Source organism: Triturus cristatus, chromosome 8 (assembly GCF_964204655.1).
Source record: "Triturus cristatus chromosome 8, aTriCri1.1, whole genome shotgun sequence".
NCBI lineage: Eukaryota > Metazoa > Chordata > Amphibia > Caudata > Salamandridae > Triturus > Triturus cristatus.
The window spans coordinates 1,278,192,711-1,278,211,688 of record NC_140591.1 but is presented as its reverse complement, the minus strand read 5'-3'; the positions used below and the strand labels follow the sequence as shown (position 1 = coordinate 1,278,211,688).

Genomic DNA, 18,978 nt, shown 5'->3' with positions numbered 1-18,978 from the left:
CCTACTCTACACCCGGCCCTTAATTTGGAAATTGATCTATTTCTTTTGTGTACTTTCAACTTGGGAATTTCATATTTCCCACTCCCATCAAATTATGCTGTTAGTAGCTCGGTCCTTTGATTTTTAATTATTTTAGGCTCCATTAATAAAACACATACCACTTTAAGAGAAATTGAGCAATAGCAGCAATGCCAATATTTACCTTGTTCTTTTGTTAGTGCCACACTAGAGTGTCCTTTTTCCTCTGCACACACTGCAAGTCACGGCCTTGCTCCTGCGTGGCACACAAAGGGTTACACTCCGGATTCTTTTCTCCCAGCCTACTTTGGATGCAGACACGCCAGAAAGGCAGGCTCTGCAATGTCAGCCTGCAGGGTGGAGAAGAAATGGGGGAGACACCAGAAAACATGAGCAAACCCTTTTAAAACAGAGACTTTTTAAAAGCAACTGTAGTTTAGTCTACTCTTAGATTTGTGTTTTATGTCCTCCTGTCCACAGACGGTGGGGAAGCAAAGGGATGCTATCTTTTTCCAAGGAAAGGATTTCTGTTATCTATAGCATTCCTATTGTTGGTGACCCAGAACCTATGTCTGAACAGGTAAGAAAGCCTTTAGTTTTCTAAACAATTAACTGATTGTTTCATGATGTACAGTTTTTACATGTAAATGTCTCCTTTTGCATTGCTATTTACTAGACTATGCATTGACGTGTGTGAAGTTTTGCTTGCATACTAATGCAGTCTTCCTGAAATTCAAAGTAAAGTATTTAAAATGTTTTTCTCTGTGTATAGAAATACGAAAGATTTTCTCTTAATTTGCAACAACCCTTTTTGGATGTGTAAGACAATATTCTTTTCTTAGAGCCTGGCATTCCACAATGTTGAAAATCGAAAAGAAGAGCAGCAAAACCTACAGCTTGCCTTTCTGAAAGTGAGGAGTTTACACTCGTTGAAAAAAGAACTTGTCAGGGTATTTCCAATAATTTCCTTGGCGGCTGTCATAATTATATTGGTCCTGTACTACTGCTCATGTAAGTTCAATGTATCAGTAGCATTCTTTATTTAACGTTTTGCAATCTTACTGTAATGCATTTACACTGATTTTTAAAACAAAATATAGGTATGCTTACATTAAAATGTGTTGCTGTTGTCCTAATCAATGGGAAATACCTCTGGGCTTTACCACTATAGCATGCTTTTACGTGCATCTATATGAATTTGCTTATTTGTTATACATAGATAAAAAAAGACAGTTGTGTGCCAGAGTAAATTAAAAGTAAGATAAGGGACAAATCTTTTTTGCATTTCATTTGCATGAATGAATTTAAAAAAAATGGAAAATGTAGGTTTGTGTGACTGATTTGATTGGTGCCCTGGAAGTTATTATAATTTCAGACAACAGATTTGACATTCTTGTCATGCATTGTTACCGCAACGCTGCAGTGTACATTCCTTGGGACAGTGAGTTTTTTCTGTTATCTGTCTATATTGAATTCTTTTCTGCTGGCTTCAGTCCTTAAAGCATGTACAGAATGCCTTATCATATCAAGTTGCACTGAATATTCTTTTTTTTTTTGGCTTTGCTTTTTTCTGCTGCAAGTGCAGGCGAAACTTGGCAGTAGTTGATTTTTCTTGGCAAAATGTGATCTTTTCTTTATAGCTCCAGCATTGACGGTCTTTTATGTGGGTGGAAGTGTAGACATTTCTAATCAGACCTACACGAGTGACCTAGCCGATCCAGAGTCGCCGACATTCATCTTACAAGCCGAAGCGATGCGCAATTATGTAAGTTCTTGTGCCCTATGAATTGTGCCTGAAATAATGCCTAGCCAATTTTGTGACACAAAGAGATGTTGTTAGTTCAACATTAAAATCCCTGTTCAGAAACCTGAGATTTGAAACCTTAAACCCTTATCATTTATCTAGAGTAAAAAAGATACAAAGGGGGTGGCTTAGGAGGGATTTCCATTACATGGCGTAATGCAAGTAGACTGGTGGAGCGGAACCCCTGGTCCGAACAAGTGACATTGGTAAAGTTCTCCAATGTTTACCAACAAATCTTTTGCAAACTTCAAACCCAGAGAGAGGGCTTGCAGGTCAAATCCTCTTCGTAAATCCCGTTAACACAACTCACAAGACACATTTAATTACTTTTTGGGTTGTTTTCTGCCCTTGGATAGGTCTCAGGGTCATTCTTTAAGTGAACTATGTTGATGTTGATAAGCAGGTATCCCTTGCTGGCACTTCCATACAAGTTTAGAATCAAGAGTTCATTAAGGTGCCCTTGTTCCACGCTAAGAGTAGGACCCGACACACAAAGGACCCTTCTGTTAATATGTATTTCCCAACAGAGATTTGCTTGTGTTTCAAAGCAGCTTTGTGCATGGCTGACATAGGTTGCATTTGCACGCTTTTTAATGTAGAAAATGTCTTGAGTGCTTTGGATAATGAAAAGCGCAAACAGCATGTTGCTTTGTGAGTAATTGTTAAGTATAGAACACCAGCCTCGATTAAAACGCGATGTGCATTTGTGGAGAACATTAATTTGTACATTTCTAGTGACAAGACTTGAAAAATGGCTAAAGTCTGAAAGTGTAAGTCCTGTTTTGAGAATGTAGACCTATTCGATATAAGAAAACTTAGAAGGTGAGAGATTCCAGTGTACACAGATTGACATGTTCTGTATCTCTAAACACAAACAGTGCTCTTAGCGTGATCATGGGTGTTTAAAAATGTATATCACACCGAAGAGGATTGAGGTACTCCACAGAGGTTTATTGGAAATTATGTTAATGTGTCATGAATTATAAACCTAGTAGCCAGAAAGAATGCCTGCAAAATTGTAAGTGAACTTTGTTAGATTTGTCTTTTCAAATTAGTTTTTTTGCTTTACGTAACAATTAAATATCTATGCAATAGTATTTGTATATTTCGAGCCATATTCTGATCGCCCACTGCACCACAGTGCACAAAGCCACACATTCTGTTGCACAGTGATGACGTCATTATTATTTTTCCACTACTGGTTTATTATACTAATAATAGCTTTTATTTATATAAAGTCCTACATACTGAAGTACATCTCCGTCTAAGTGTTGTAAGTAGCAGGCATTGCAATATTCCATTTAAATAGCCCACCCACTTAAGTTATCAAGGGGACCATGTAAGGCTGTTTGTTAACGGAATCAGGATTCTTTGCCACATGTGCATTGTGTCTACCGAATTCACGTTTTGCACCCTTGAGCAAGCAACTGGAAATGCACTTCAAATAGAAATTGAATCTCGTTTTCATCTTAACTAAAATCTCTCCATCCAATAATTCATTAATAGTAGTCATAAAATCCGTAAAGTGTTCATAGTGTTTAGATTTGGTGCAAGGGTGCCTTTGTTTAGCTATAGGAAGCTAATTTTAGCACCAGCGCAGGGAAAACACAGGGGTGCATCGTATTCTTGTAAAAACAGCGCATCCCTGCGTTTTGGAAATGTCGGAGCGCGGCGCTTCCAAATTTGGCGCGGCTTAGCGCTCCAACATTTCCTTGTAAATATGCCCCTTTGTCTCAACGAGTACTTCATACAGGAAGAGCATTCATTTAAATGGAATCAACCGAAAACTCAATCTCAAATATAAACAATCAGGGTAAAACATAACAAAATGTATAAATGCAAAGTACTCTTATGTACGATGAAGTGCATGACAATTGCACTTTTAATTATGAGTGTGAACGTGAATATAACTCTGAGTGACACTGGAAATTTGTCAAGTACAGTCACCAGCTTCACTCACGATTGGAGAGAAATATGTTTCCGAAAAGCAATTGAGATCTTTCGTTTTTACATCTGCTGTACACAGCAAAATAATTGTGAAAGATGCCCTTTGAAAAGCAGAACTCCTCTTAGCGAAACAATGTGATACATAGACATGCAAAAATACAGACTGAATGTATAAATGAAAATCCTAATGTTGAGCAGACAAGCCTAGTTAAAACGGTTTTAACTCATCAACAGGAGTGGTTTATCAATATATTGGTAAGGCTTGCAGTAATGAGTGATTCTTTGAAAAAAAGCTGAAAACTTTTCTGTTCTGGTTCTTTTATCTGTCTTTGATTCGGACCCTTTTCAGGCTCGCGCCGGGACACTCCTCGGAGTATCTGTGCGCGGTACAAGTGAATATAACATAACATAACATAACATAACATAACATTAGATCGCAGATTTCCTTTTTTTAATTTAAAATCTGGTGTGTTCATAATATCCTGGTTTAACATATACTACTAAAGATGTGATGGGATACAACACTCTAGTTTGGTACCCTGTCACGTTACCGGCGGGTTAGATAATATATATATAGCTAAACAGCTTTCAATTTTTAGAATTCATAGGGCTGATTCGCTAACAGATTCTGAATGTGGCCTCATTGATCCTTTCATTAACATATGATGTCACAAGATTGATTGGAACACAAAGGTGATCAGTAGAATGTTTGCAAAAGTTTTCTCCACTGGCAATCACTGGGACATATTCGAGTGCATTGTGTTTTTTTCTCACTGTATAACTGCAGACAGACTTTTTCAAGAACCATTAGCTCTATAGCAGCGGTACTCAAAGTACGGCCCGCGGGCCAGTTGCGGCCCGCAAGCCCTTTCCATGCGGCCCTTGTGTAAAACAACAGACAGTTGGCAATCAACTGCAATTCCGCCTGTTGTTATTCCTCGGGGGCCGCATTCACTGGGTAAAGAAGCATCCGCAAAACCAGTGCCTCGCAAGCAGAGGCGCAACTAGAGCTACATTTCGGCGGCGGGGGGAGGGGGGGGGGGCTTGAATCTTTAAGCTATAGGCAGAGTGGAGCTGATTTCGGGGGAGGGGGGGGCCTGAATCTTTAAGCAATAGGCAGAGTGGCGCTGCAGGGCCTCTTAGAAGGGGTGAAACAGCGAGGCCTCATTAACATGCAAATGGTCTTTTAAAGACCTGTGAAGTGCTCGGGTGCGGCCGTGTGTGCGCCGCGAGGATGTCTCATCCCGGGCTGCCACACGCGACGGGGGGGGGGAGCTGAAGCCCTTTGAGTCCAATGGGTGTTGCTCGCCTGATGGCCTGTGTTACCCAAGCAACCTCTCGCAGATGCTCTGCCCTTAAAACTCGATGGGAGATAAGACGAGTGAACAGCAACGCAAGGACCTGCTTTTTCAGCAGTCTCTCCTCTGCGGGCCGCACACCACCGTAGGCATCTCTTATGCCTCTCACCAGGGCCCACGAGCCTCGATTTGCTCCTACCCCTCTGTGGCGAACAGGCTAGCATCGCTGGCGCTGCCCTACCTGCGGCCTCACAATGCGGCCTCCCCAAACCCACCCAAGCCCGGGAAGATGTCTCATCCCGAGCTGCCACACAGGCGGTTAGACAGAGGGAGACAAAGGGAGGGAGACAGAGGGAGGAAGAGGGAGGGGGAGACAGAGAGAGGGGGAGACAGAGAGAGGGGGAGACAGAGAGGGAGACAGAGAGTGAGGGAGTGAGACAGGAAGGGAGGGAGACAGAGAGGGAGGGAGACAAAGGGACACAGACAGAGGGAGACGGAGAGAGAGAGGGAGACCGGGAGAGAGAGAGAGTGAGACCGGGAGAGAGAGAGTCCCTGTTTGGCAGTATGTCGTATGACCAAATGGGCTGCTCTATATGAGACAGCACGTTGCGTACGATATACTGCCAAACAAGGACTCGTGGAACTTTCATTTGCATACTACTGACTGTGTGAGCCTCTGAGGAAGAGAGTAATCGAAACGCGTTGGGCTCAGTCAGGTGTGAATAATTACAGGCAAGCGCGACGAACCATACCTAATAAAAGCTTGTGGGGAAAAGCAGCTTGTGTTCAAGTGCGGTTCTTCTGATGGACAAATCCCCAATGAACTGTATACATATGTGTGTGTGTGTATGCTGGGTCTGGTGGCTCAGTGGATGAATGCGTCTGTGTTCAACCTCATGGTCAGTTTTTTTTAGTTGCTCTAGCCCCGCCCCCTCCACTACTGACCCCGCCCCCACAGGTGCGGCCCTCGGCCACAAACCACACTGTAAATTTGGCCCCCGAGAGAAAGTTTGTGAGTACCCCTGCTCTATAGTTTAGCAAGATGTGCGAATTGTTATGTATGTACCCGGACATGGTTCCTAAGCTCTCTGTGCCACAGGACCTGTGCTGCACTTCACCTCACTCATGAGTTGCAACGAGGCTGAATCCAGTTTAGAGTTGCTTCTGTCCTCGATTATAGTGACCTTAGCCTCTTAGCTCAGGCTGGACAACTTATTTTGGAAAAGGACAAGGTCTGACTTACATATGTCTGGTTTTTCCTGGAAGGGCACAGTGGACATGAAATGTTCCAGTTGACAGCTACTTTCATCTGTAAGCCAGCCTCTGATAATAAATAAAATAATGCTAACAGTGCAAATACGTAGAGAGATTTAAAGTCAGCCTCGTTCAGTCATTGCATTGATTTAAGTGTCACTCAAATTCTGAATCAGCTTGCAGTTAGCACACTAAGGGGCATGTTTACTAGTAAAGTGGTGAAGTGTGTCATTAAGCCGAAAAGGCTAACAACATGCTCCGTCACTTTAGAAATGCAGGGCTGCACCATGTTTACAAGAATATGGTACAACCCTGCATTTCCTCCTATGCTGGCGCTAAATATAGCTGCCTATAGCCAACGCAGGCACCCTTGCACCATAGTGCAAGTGTGTCTGCATTGCAGGGGAAGATTGTTTATGTGCAGTAAGGTGTCGCTTCCTACACACAAACAATCAATGGACTTTTGCTGTTTCTATGTGTGCTGCACAACGCAGCACAAATGGAAACGGCAAAAACGAGGACAAAATTAAACATTTCTTCTCGTTTCGCCAGGGTAAGACCAGGTTGCCCCTGGGTTTTATTTTAAAACTGCCCCATATTAACACAACCTTGTAAACATGGGACAGCGTCAAAATCAATGGGTTTTGCAGTGGCACCCCCACCACAACACCCATTGCCTGCCCCTTTTACGCTAAGTATAGTGTCAAAGGAGGACTCATTTACAAGGCAGCTTTAAGCCATGTTAAGCGGCTTAACGCTGCCTTGTAATAAGGCAAAGCCCATATCGCCACAGGAACATCACTTGAAGTGATAATCCTGTGGCGATACAGGCTTGTAAATATGCCCCACAGTGTCATATTTATAAAGGCTTTGAACCAGTTGGCAAGTCATGGAAAGTAAACCAAACCAGCACAAAGTACTTGACAAAATATTTTACTTTCAAGGCAAAACTTGTTGTTGTGCTGGAAAGTAGCTCTTAAAGTATCACAAATAGGCCTTTGGCCTGCTTTGAACTACTTTTCATTAAGGAGGGTCTCATTGGTGATACGTGGGCATTCACACACTACCACCCATGGTTTTGACACAAAGCTCTATCTACTAAAAATGTTAGACAGAGGATGTGCCAAAACTAATGCCTCCTTGAGGCAGGTACTACGTAGGAGAAATGTGTTAATTTCACAGATTTTCACCATGTGCATGTGTGTTGCACTTTACAGCACATAGTCAGTGTGTGAAAAGTTTAAAGATTTGTCCAGGCATAGTATTTTGTAGTAGAAAGATACCATTCAAGTGTAAAACCTATGCCAGCCATAAAGCACACCCGTTTGAGCTATGCTGCAAAGGAGTGCGCATAGTACTAAGCAGCCTTTTTGTGCACCAGTCCTGTGGAAGAGAGCAACAGCACCATGTCATAACAGATATGGCTCTGCACTGCTCTCTCCAACTAGCACTATTCTGGTTGCTGTGCTGCATATTGCTATTTTATAGTAAATCAGTCCCATAGAGTGGCAACATGGATCATCCCCTGTCGCCATTGACTTTTATGCCAATGTCAGTTACATTTTGAACAGTCCAAAGGGCAGTAATTCAGTGTTTGTAGCATCAACCAGTGTAAGTATTGGTATTTTGCTTGCTTACTGTCATTGTGTGCATCAGGAATGTGCCTGAACCTCAAGTGACTGAGACCTTTCAGTTACCACCAGCACACGTGCTCCCCAGGGAAGTGTCCAGTGAAGTGACAGTGAGGTTTGAACAAGGAGCATCATCCTGAAACAATGACCATTTGTTTTCATATATGCATGTTATAGAGGGCAAACAGCAGATGCCACCATTTTCCCTATTTCATATATGAAAGAGCCTAATCAAGATGGCTGCCATAATACCTTAAGTTTTCTTGTAAAACCGATTATGGCATCTTGCCTGGTCAAATTCCTTTTTCATGGCCAGCTGCTGGCTACTTGCCACCTCTTATGGTGCACGGTAAATGAGGAACCCATGCCACATACAGACATACAAACCCTATATGCCAGGGGCACTGAGTGCCACTGAATTACATGGCTATACAAAACGGCTGAAATTCTCTGGTTTTGTACAAGTGAAATTTCAGCCTACTATAACATCATGTTAACCTTTGTTTTTTTCCAGTGAATTTCTGAGGTTTTATAAATGCTAATTTCTAACTATAACGTCCCTGAAACCTGTGTTTTTATCAGTAAACTTGTAAGGTTTTTTAAATGTTAATTTCTAACTATAACATCCCTGAAACCTATGGGTTTTTTCCAGTGAATTTTTATGTTTTATTAACTAGCAGTCCCATTTGCAGAGGGGTGGAGAAAGGGGGCTGGGCCTCCAACCAGCACTCAGGAATTCCGCTGCATAGGACTTACAGGAGTTACAAGGAGGGCTTCTTGGCCCCCAAGGTCCCTCAGGAGTAAAGTGGACTTCATCCCCCAACCAGTAGTGCACCAGGAAGTGAGTCTGCAGAGTGGTGGAGAAAGGGGGGCATGGCCTCAAAAAGACCTCTTAGCAATCCCTCTGTGTGGGACTTACTGGAGAAAACAGGAGGGGTATTTGGTCCCCAAGGACGTCCTAGGGGGCCAACTACCCCTCCTATTAACTCCAGTAAGTCCCACACAGCAGGATTGCTGAGTTCCGATACCAGGTCATGCCCCCTTTGTCCACCACACCTCCAGGTGCACTCTTGGTTGGGGGATGAATCCCCCTTTGCTGCTGGAGGTCCTTAAGGGCCAATTAGCCTACCTGTTACCTCCAGTAAACCCCACACAGTGGGATTGCTGAGAGGTGGTCACAGGCCACGCCCCCTTTCTGAACCACTCTGCAAACACGTCTCCTGCCACACTCTTGGTTGGGAGATGAAGTCCCCTAGCCTCTTGATGGTCCCTGGGAGCCAACTATCACTCCTGTTACCTCCAGTAATCCCCACACAGCTGGATTGCTGAGCGGTGACCACTGCCACACCCCCTTTCTCCACCACTCTGCAAATTTGCCTCCGGGCACACGGCTGCTTAGGGTATGAAGTCCACTTTAGTCCTGATGTTCTCAGGACACAATGGGGCCTCATTGCCCCACCTGCAGTGAGCCAAGAGGTGCATTTGCAGAGTGGTGTAGGAGGGGGCATGGCCTCCGGCCACCTCTCAGCAATCTCACTGCAATCACTGACGATGGCAACTCTGGTTTTGTACGAGTGAAATGTCAGCCTAACTATAATGTCCCTGTAAGCTTTGTTTTTTTCAGTTAATTTCTAAGCTTTTTTTAAATTCTATTTTCTAAGCATAACGTCCATGTAACCTTTGTTTTTTTCAGTGAATTTCTAAGGTTTTTTAAATGCTAACTCCTTACTATAATGTCCCTGTAACCTTTGTTTTTTTCAGTAAATTTCTAAGGGTTTTTAAAATTCTATTTCTTAATTGTAACGTCCATTTTTTTTAAGTGAGCCTATTTTGTATTTTCTTTCTATAATTGGATATTGAATATTATATTTATATTATATACCGCTCATTTTTTGATTTGGTATGTCTTTATCAGAAAGTACATTAATAGCTGGCTTTATTTGTAAGAATCTTTTGAGTCGGCACAACAGTGTTTCATTTACTGTGGAGAATCTGTAATCAGCAAATGTATTTCACATACAGAAAAATACACTTAATGGCATTATTTAAATCAGAGCCACACAAGAGTCCAACATTTTATTAATTTTCTTGTTAAATACATTTTTATTTTAGAATTTTTAAAATCTGATACACCATCGCGATGATCATGATCATGCCGCAAAGTCACAAAACAAAACATTCCAGGACCACCACTGTATTAAAAAAATGTAAATTAAAAAATTTATTCTAACTATTACAATACACACATTACTAACCACATCACTGCTTTAAAAACATATTTGTAAACATATATTTATAGTAACTTTAAAAAAAACTGTGTTTGAACCCTACTGCCCATTTTCCCGACTACACCGGGAGTCGCAATGACTCCGGTAACCGCGACTATCGCGCCTTTTTTTAGAGGTTGCAAAACACATATATGCATGCACCTAGCAGTATTTTGGACAGTAGGGGTTTATTACTGCACTGTTTAAAGTCATATTTTTGCAGGGAGGTTGCATAAAAACAACCATTTAAACTGATTTTCCGTTTCTGCTGTGACGCCGGGCGTCGTGATAAAATCGGTAGCCGCGATCACCGCAAATAAATCTTGGAATGACAAAACCAATGCAGACATTCAATAGCCACCACCACATTCAAAATGTATAACTGCTAAATGAATTATAACCAACACACTAAACACATTACTATCTAAACAACTGTATAATAGCATGTACAACTCCCTTAATATCTCTATAAGACAGTGCATAACTTTTTTCAGTGTAATCTATGACTGCATGCATCATTTTACCACTAACTCTCTCATTCACTGTATAAGTATTTGAGCGAATATGTGAGACGATGCATCAGTCTATCAATACTTCTGTAACAAAATGCGTGACTGCCTCAGTACAACTATAACTCACGCAACCGCAATCCTCTGCTGATGACGTCAGATATTACATCACTGATGACATATGTGTTTTTCTGAAAAAAAAATATTTGTAATATATGTATAGCTAAAAATTAATGGAAGAAGACATGGGTAAATAAGTGTCTAAATACAGTATTAGCACCAACAGAGGATTGCGGTCGCGTGAGTTATAGTTGTTACCTGCACTAACTATAACGTGGAAATTTCAATGGTTTTTCACGAGTGAAATGCCCAGCTAACTATAACATGTGTGAAACCTATGGTTTTTTAAGTGAATTTGCAAGGTTTTTTAAATGCTAATTCCTTACTATAACATGTGTGAAACCTATGGTTTTTTCAGTGAATTTGTACGGTTTTTTAAATGCTAATTTATGTATTTCTTTCTTTATTTCTTTATTTTTTTAAAGTTTTTTCACCGTGCGCGTACCGTGCGCGCACGGCGCGCCCACGTTACGTAGTTCGCAGAATTTTTCCGTTTCTACTGTGCGCGTACGCTACGCGCACTCCGCGATTTTTCGTAAAAAAATTAAAATACATTTTTGCCCTTGGGGCTCCTTCTGGGACCCCCTGACCAAGGCTAGGGGGTCAGGAACTGTCCAGCCTGCCCCCTTTTCACGTTATCCACCTTTGTTTTTCACCCCCTCAGACTGCGAGAGACAAAATGGCGGCCGACACTTCCTGGTTTCGACCGATTCGAATGTTTACTAAGATCTAACAACCAATCAGAATCGCGCTCGCGCACGGCAGCGTGCGCGTACGGTAAGCTTACGGTACGCGCTCAGAGCGCGCCTATAGAGATATATATTGATTTAAATGCTATTTTCTCAGGAAATACTGAACAGATTTACACCAGACCTGCAAAAAGCACATCCCTGACCTGAGGACTACCTCTCTGCCAAATTTCAAGTAATTCTGTTCAGCCGGAGGAGGAGCCAAGATGGCGACCGGGACGGCAGCGTAGACTCCCGGCTCTGTGAACCTCCGCATCCCGCACGGATATCCTGCACGAGATCCTTAACCTGTGCTACGCGGTCGTGTTTCTGAAGGAGAGAGGCACCCGACTGTGTGACTCCGGGGTTTCTGGCTGCGGTATCGCCGGAGAAATGTGCATTTGAACTTTGCGGCCTGTGCGGCCCTGGCGCCGGGACCTCGAGTGGACGCCGTGGCCGGGTGGCAGTTCAACAACAGCGGCCTGTTGTGACTGGGTGGAGTCGGTCCACCGGAGCGGTGCCAAACTCGGCCTACATTTCGTCGTGGTCGTCTCTACTGTCATGCGTAGCGGACCGAGTGCATGCCCGGGGGTGCAATTCTCAGACCCTCCGGGGGCTGCCCCTGCCTTTGATGGTGAGCTGCCCGGCCGCCGCCCGTATCCTGCCCTGATCACTGCGGGCCGCCCCCGAATTTTTACGGGAGCTGGTCCGTAGTGGGGACGACTGTTGCCCGTGACCACGCAACGGATAACTTTTCGCCTGCCCCCGGAACCCGGTCACCAGCGACGTGGACATCGAGACGCCTGTCCCAGGGTCCCGGCCCCGGTGAGGGTCGGGCATACTAGGCGGCCATCTTGTTGCAATGAAGCCTACCATCCTGTCCGCTGGGCCGCAGCGGGATTGTGAGAGTGCGACTTTCGGGAGTGTGGCGGCGCGATCGCAGAGAGCTGTGCTGGGGTACGGCGACCTCCTCGAGGCCCTTGGTGCTCTTCACTCCTCCTGGATTCATGGTGTCGGGGTCTTGGGGAGTAAGCTCGACGGTGTGGTGTCGGCGTTGGGGCAGTGGCGGCCCGCCTGTCCGCACGTACACAGGGACTACCCACACTGCGCACAGGAGGACACTTTGGCGGCCACCCCTGAGGTTAGTGCACAGCTGGACACTCCGTCCAGTATGCTACAGTGTGTTCGTCCAGCTGAGGACCTGATCTGCCCCGGAGGCACTAGACCTGAGTGGGATGTGGTAGCCTCGTCCCGTACGTGCCCTCCTGCGACCCAGAGACAACTCCAGCAACTATTGTCTGCTTTGGCTGCTTCTGCCTTCCTGGACCTGGAGTGCAGTGCATATCCTTGTGCAGCACTGGGAAGCCTGTTTCTCCACGATGCGGACTGTGTTGATGCTCAGAGACTTCCACCCCACCTGTGTGCGTCGCTTCTCGGACGTTTTTGGACAATCCTCTACCTTGGAACATCGGATATGGTGCTGGGTCGAGGGGTAGGCATGGGCAGACTCCCAAAGAGTGGTCAGGGATGAGGCTGATCCTTCAGGGGTGGTCATCTAGTGGACGGGCGGGCTCAGGGGTTGCGTGCTCTCCTGGCATAGCTAACAGCATAATAGGTGCATAATGCTCCCCATTTTTCTTTGAGAAGATAGATTTTGTGCCGTTTATTGTTCACTTTGGGGGAAACTTACCGTGCGGGAGGGAGAAGCCGGGGGTATGTTTTGAAGGCCCTCCTCCAGTTTATTAATACTTTCTCTACCCCCCCAGTCTGGTGGGGTTCTTTTCCTACTTCTTTTTCCCTATTCTCCTATATTTCGGGTCTGGTTCCAGGGCGACAGGCACACTGCTGGGGGGGGGGCCGTACTCATCTGCAGAGGTGCAGGGTGGGGGGTTGGGGGAGGGGATTCTTAAGTCTTTTATCTCTTTTTCCATGGCCTCCTTTTTCTTCTCTGATTCTTTTTGTTTTTCTTTTCTGGGATCAGCGTGATACACCTCCTTTGCTATGATTCGTTGCCGCTCCGTGTGTACCGCAATTTCCGGGGCGCTCTCCGGGAGTTCTGGCGTAGGACTGCAGGCGCAACTGCTTATGATATTTTTCCCCATCCTGATGTTCTTGTGTTTGCGCCATTGACCTAATGGATTGCTGTAAATTGCTTACGTTTATTACTCTGCATATCTGTGATTGCTGTTTGAAAATTGTTTGGCACCTGATCCTTCTGCCTTGTTTCATTATAAAATGTAAACCTTTTTCTCCTGGTGCCCTACCTACTCTGTTCACGGTAGTAGCATTACGATTCTGCTCCCCGAAGTGCTGCCTGTGTTTACACTTGCCTGTTTTTGCTCTGATTGCTTAGCGGCCGGCCCCGGGGGGTTGTAGGCCCATACTTGTTCTTGATAGAATTGTCAATAAAGGTTTTCAAAAAAAAAAAAAAAAAAAATTCTGTTCAGCCGTTTGAGCTGCAGCTTGGACTAAAGGTCCTATGGAAAAATGCATGGGGAAAACGCGTTTTGGGACCCCCCCTTTTTCTCAGCCCCCGCTTGACGAATCCCCCCGAGACTTTCAGGGAAGGAGCGTAGCGGAGCGCCCCACCTATTTTGAAAATTTTGTGAGGATTCGTCAATCGGCGCCAAAGTTATTCAAAATATAATGTTGCAGATTTCCTATGGAAACACGGTCCTAACTATAACTATCTACTGGCGACCGCCAGTAGATAATATATATATATATATATATATATATATATATATATATATATATATATATATATATATATATATATATATATAGCCATGTCAAAAACTGCTTTTCTTATGGAACTAGGTTCTAACTACTGGTGACCGATAAGAGATATATATATATATATATATATATTCCCGTGTAGTATATTGGTTGATATTTCAGTCCCTATAGAAGAATAATACCTTGCATGAGAGGTTTATGTTAATAGCTTGGGCTGAGTACCAGAACAAAGATGGTGTCAACACAACATATACAACATATAAAAAACATAACAAAAAAACGTTTTTGCACGTATTAATACAAAGAATAATTGTGACTTTATATATATGTATTTATTTATTTATACACTCGAAATGTCTTGCGAACACATTAGCGAAAGTAAAATGCAATGTGATGGTGTGTTTACATATATTTGAATATGCAGTCTGTTTTCACTATTGATGGTCATGTGACACTGAGCCTTGGAGGTGGGTGTGCACTTAGCAAACACTTAAAACCACCATGGGGATGTTGTTGCGCATGTGAACAAGGGCTTTTGGAGCCCGAAACGCGTCATCATTCGTAGGAACAAGGTTTAAATAAATACATCTTGCCTGATACTGCGGGGTCTGTGTCTCCTTCATCGCCGCCTGGAGGTTGCAGGAGTTCGAGTCTTTTTGATATCACTACGGAAGTCGTTGCTTCCGTTAACAGACCCCTCCCGGTAAGATGGTGGCCGCCCTCAACCAGAGTTTCTGAGGATCCGTGGCGGAATTTTGGCTGCTGCCCCCTACTGCAGCCAAGTATACAATCATCGACCTGAGGACGTGAACAACTGGGTAGGAGGACCCGTTGAAGATCGAAATCAGGTGGTGAGCCATTCGGGCATAAGACGTAGGTGGGGAGAGACAGTAAGGAGGCATTTAGACGGCAAGTTCAGTAATTGCTGGCTTGTAACCTATTAATAGTTAACATCTCACGATGTCTGCGGAAATAGTCCGAGAGAGGGAAGCAGCGGGAGATGAGGTTTTTGGAAATCTGCCAACTACATCTACAAATCAACTACACTCACTGAGTACTGGGGTGAGCAAAGAGACTGACGAAAAATCATTGTTGAGGAGTTTGGAGAAAAACATGAAGCTAGAAGTCACGAAGTGGTGGGAGCAAAAATCACTTTCCAAATATGCAGAAGTAGGGAGAGTCCCACGAGGATTAAGGATTTTACTTGCCCCAAGCTTCGATAAACCAGATCCAAATATGCTGCGAGAGTGGGGAGGGAGCAACCTCGCTACCTCAATGAATCTTGGTAACATTCTAATTAAATATGCCAATATAGATCGTTTGGAAATCCTGCATGAGATCGATAAAATTAATGATGAGCTCAACAAATTGGATGTAAATGACTATATTAAAAAAACAAGGGAAGCTATCAAAGAGAGACTACACAAGCATGAAGAAAAAATCTAATTTAGAAAGGCTCACAAGTTTGCGCTCAATTTGGCAGACTATGAAAACGGGCAGATCTTCACTTTCGCACGTAAGTTTGACAACGCGAAAAGACAACAATATAGCGACAAAGTGAAAAGCAATGCAACTAAAATAACAGCTAATGTAGACATCAATGATGACACTTACAGTGTCAACACCACATCACTAACCAGTGAATCCAGTGTAGAATTTGACAGCATTCGCACTGAGAAAACAAAACTAAGTGTTGGACAAGAGCTTGATTTTTTAGTGGAAGAGAGACTTCAGACCTTGAGGCAGAGGCAACAAAGGAGGCCAATCAAAAAAGAAAAAACACATGAAGGTGCGATAGGAGAAAAAGGTGGAAACAAAAACGGAAAGAAAAAACAACAATGGCAGAGGAAACGGTGAAAAAGGATAAAAGCATAATTAATCTTTCATCTGTCATTTTAACCAAAGCTGAAGAACAACTGCTGGCTCTTGGTTTGAATTATTGTCCAGGAGAGAGTTTCAACTATGCGCATACCAGAATTGATGTCTATTGTTTTATCAGGAAACTCAAACTTAAAAAGTTTTTTGCTTTGAAATCTTGCAAACAAATGACAAGTATGTCATCTGAAGTGGAAGAAGTTGTAGGCCAAATGCTATCGGTCTCTGACATTCCAATTTTATTAACCATGCATGACCTGAATGAAAAAACTGAAGTTCAGTCTTCACTTCCTGAAATAGATGCAGCCACACAAGACAGACTGCGAAATATTTACTTGTTGCAAAAGGGGCTGGGAGCAGCCCTTTTAAACCTAAATCCTGTTTTGTGCCACTCATGCCTAAAGATGCGGTTGATACTTTTCATGATATTGTCATTGAGGATCTCAAAAAATTGTACCATCAAGTAAACAGCAAAAAAAGAAAAAACATGCACTATAGGAAACGTGAATATGAGAAACTAATGAAAAAGTTGGGTGAAAATCATGATATTATAATAAAAAAGTCGGACAAAGGCGGCAACTTGGTAATTTGGCCTAAAAAAGATTATATTCAAGAAGCAAATAGACAGCTGGACAACAATGAATGCTACAAGGAGGCTACAATAAAGAAAATATAACGCAGCGAAAGACACACTACAGAAACAACTAGCTCAATGGAGACGAGAAGGACTTATTTCTACAGATGAATATAAATTTATGTATAAAGAATTTCCAGTCCTCCCTGTCCTGTACCTGATTCCAAAAATACATAAAAACATAATACCCATTCCAGGCAGGCCCGTTATTCCTGCCATTAACAGTGTGGGTGAACAAGTAGGGCAATATATTGACTACTTTCTACAGGATCTGGTCAAGGAGTTGCCCAGCTATGTTAAGGATACAGGAGATTTCTTAATGAAAACTAAGGACCTAGTATGGACAGATGACTTGTTTTTAATCACATTTGACATAGAGTCACTCTATACTAGCATTGATCATAGCGTGAGATTGAGAGCAGTTAAACATTTCCTGGATGTGAGACCTTGTGAATTTTATGAACACAATAAGGTTATTTTAGAGCTTATCTCGTGGTGTCTCAATAACAATTTCTTTCTTTTTGATAAAGATGTTTTTAAGCAAATGAAAGGAGTTGCGATAGGAGCCTGTTTCTCCCCCAGCTATGCATGTCTTCACGTTGGCTGGTGAGAGGAACAGGTTCTTAGAAAGTTGCATTGTGTGATGTGTGACCAACATGTCTTATGTTATCTTAGATACATTGATGATGTTTTCATACAGTGGTAGGGTAGTGAAATTGAAGCCCAACAGTTTATTGAAACAATTAACAATAACTTAATGAATATAATCTTTACATCACATATTGAGAAAACTAAAATTGAATTTCTTGATGTAACAGTTTACATTAGGGACGGCAATTTAGAAACAACTTTATTCAGAAAGCCTACATCTGGAAATGTAACGCTCCACGCCAGTAGCGCTCACCCTAAGCACCTCATAGTGAGCATACCCTATGGGGAAATCTTGAGGTTGAAGCGCATCTGTAGTGTAGAATCTGATTTCACAGAGTGTCTGCATGACATGATAAACAGACTGAAAGCTACAGGATACATTGACAACATTTTAACCCCTTCTGTGCCCATGACGAGCTGGACTCGTCATGGGCCGCGGTTGCGCTGTGCCCATGACGAGTCCAGCTCGTCATGAACCCCGCCCGCTAATGAAACGCCCGGCACAGGACCTGGAAAGGGCGGGGCACTGAAGGGGTTAAAGGTGGCCTTGAGTAAGGCTAGCATCAGGCCAAGAAACAGTCTATTCAAAAGTGGCGACAATGCTCCACACAATCTTGGCAACGATTTGGTTCCTTTGTACAGTAAAAATGATACTCCTAGACTAATCACCACCTACAGTAATGAGGAAAGGAAAATTAGAGCCATCATTAAAAATAATTGGCCCATTGCCCTGACCAATGGTGTATTTCGCAATAGAATAGCTTAAACTCCTTTGATTACGTTCAGGAGAGCAAAATCGATGGGTTCTATTCTTGATAAGAATTGCCCTGAGACAAGAAAAACTGCTAACTGGTTGAAGCCAGCACAGGGCTTTAGGAAATGCTCATCTTGTAGGGCCTGTAAATTTGGATGTAACAAAACCCATTACTCAACTCCTTTTAGTGACACACCAATTGCCATTTCTGGCAGTTTTAACTGTAGAACTGAATATGCTGTTTATGTTCTGACATGCACCTGTGGCCTTAACTACATCAGTAGTACTAAGCTACAGGTGCATGTCAGAATATTGCAACATCTACGAGCTATCCTTCACAGTGATCCCGCATACCCAGTAGCAAGGCACTTTAAATGAATACACGGCAAAGATGTAAACTGTCTCACTTATTATGTCATCAACTCCATCTCCAAACCACAGTGGGGGGCAATAGGGAGCGCCAACTAAGACAGTTAAAAACTAAAATCATCTTGGAATTCGAAAGCAAGTGGCCTAACCGGTTGAATAATACTGAGGATATGCATAATTTTCTCTAAAAACATCAACAGTAATAGGTATAACTTTTACAGTCATTACAGCTGATTGAGTCTTTGAAACAGTCCCATTTATTCATTACATTCTCAATACTCTGTTGTAAGATGATGGCAGAGATTTGTGGACCATGAAGTAATAATTTGTTTTAATTATCTTACCTGCTGCATCAAATAATTACTTGTGATACATTTTAG

General features: G+C 43.0%; 1 pseudogene across 1 annotated transcript in view; it reads left to right on the top strand.

Annotated features, from left to right (window-relative positions):
• The first annotated feature begins 480 nt into the window (after positions 1 to 480).
• LOC146805717 (suppressor of tumorigenicity 14 protein homolog) overlaps positions 481 to 18,978 on the top strand; it is a 402,115-nt pseudogene continuing 383,617 nt past the window's right edge. Inside the window, exons 1-3 of the transcript XR_014967890.1 lie at positions 481 to 598; positions 861 to 1,029; positions 1,659 to 1,783. The product of XR_014967890.1 is annotated as a suppressor of tumorigenicity 14 protein homolog (transcript). The remainder of the gene's footprint in view (positions 599 to 860; positions 1,030 to 1,658; positions 1,784 to 18,978) is intronic.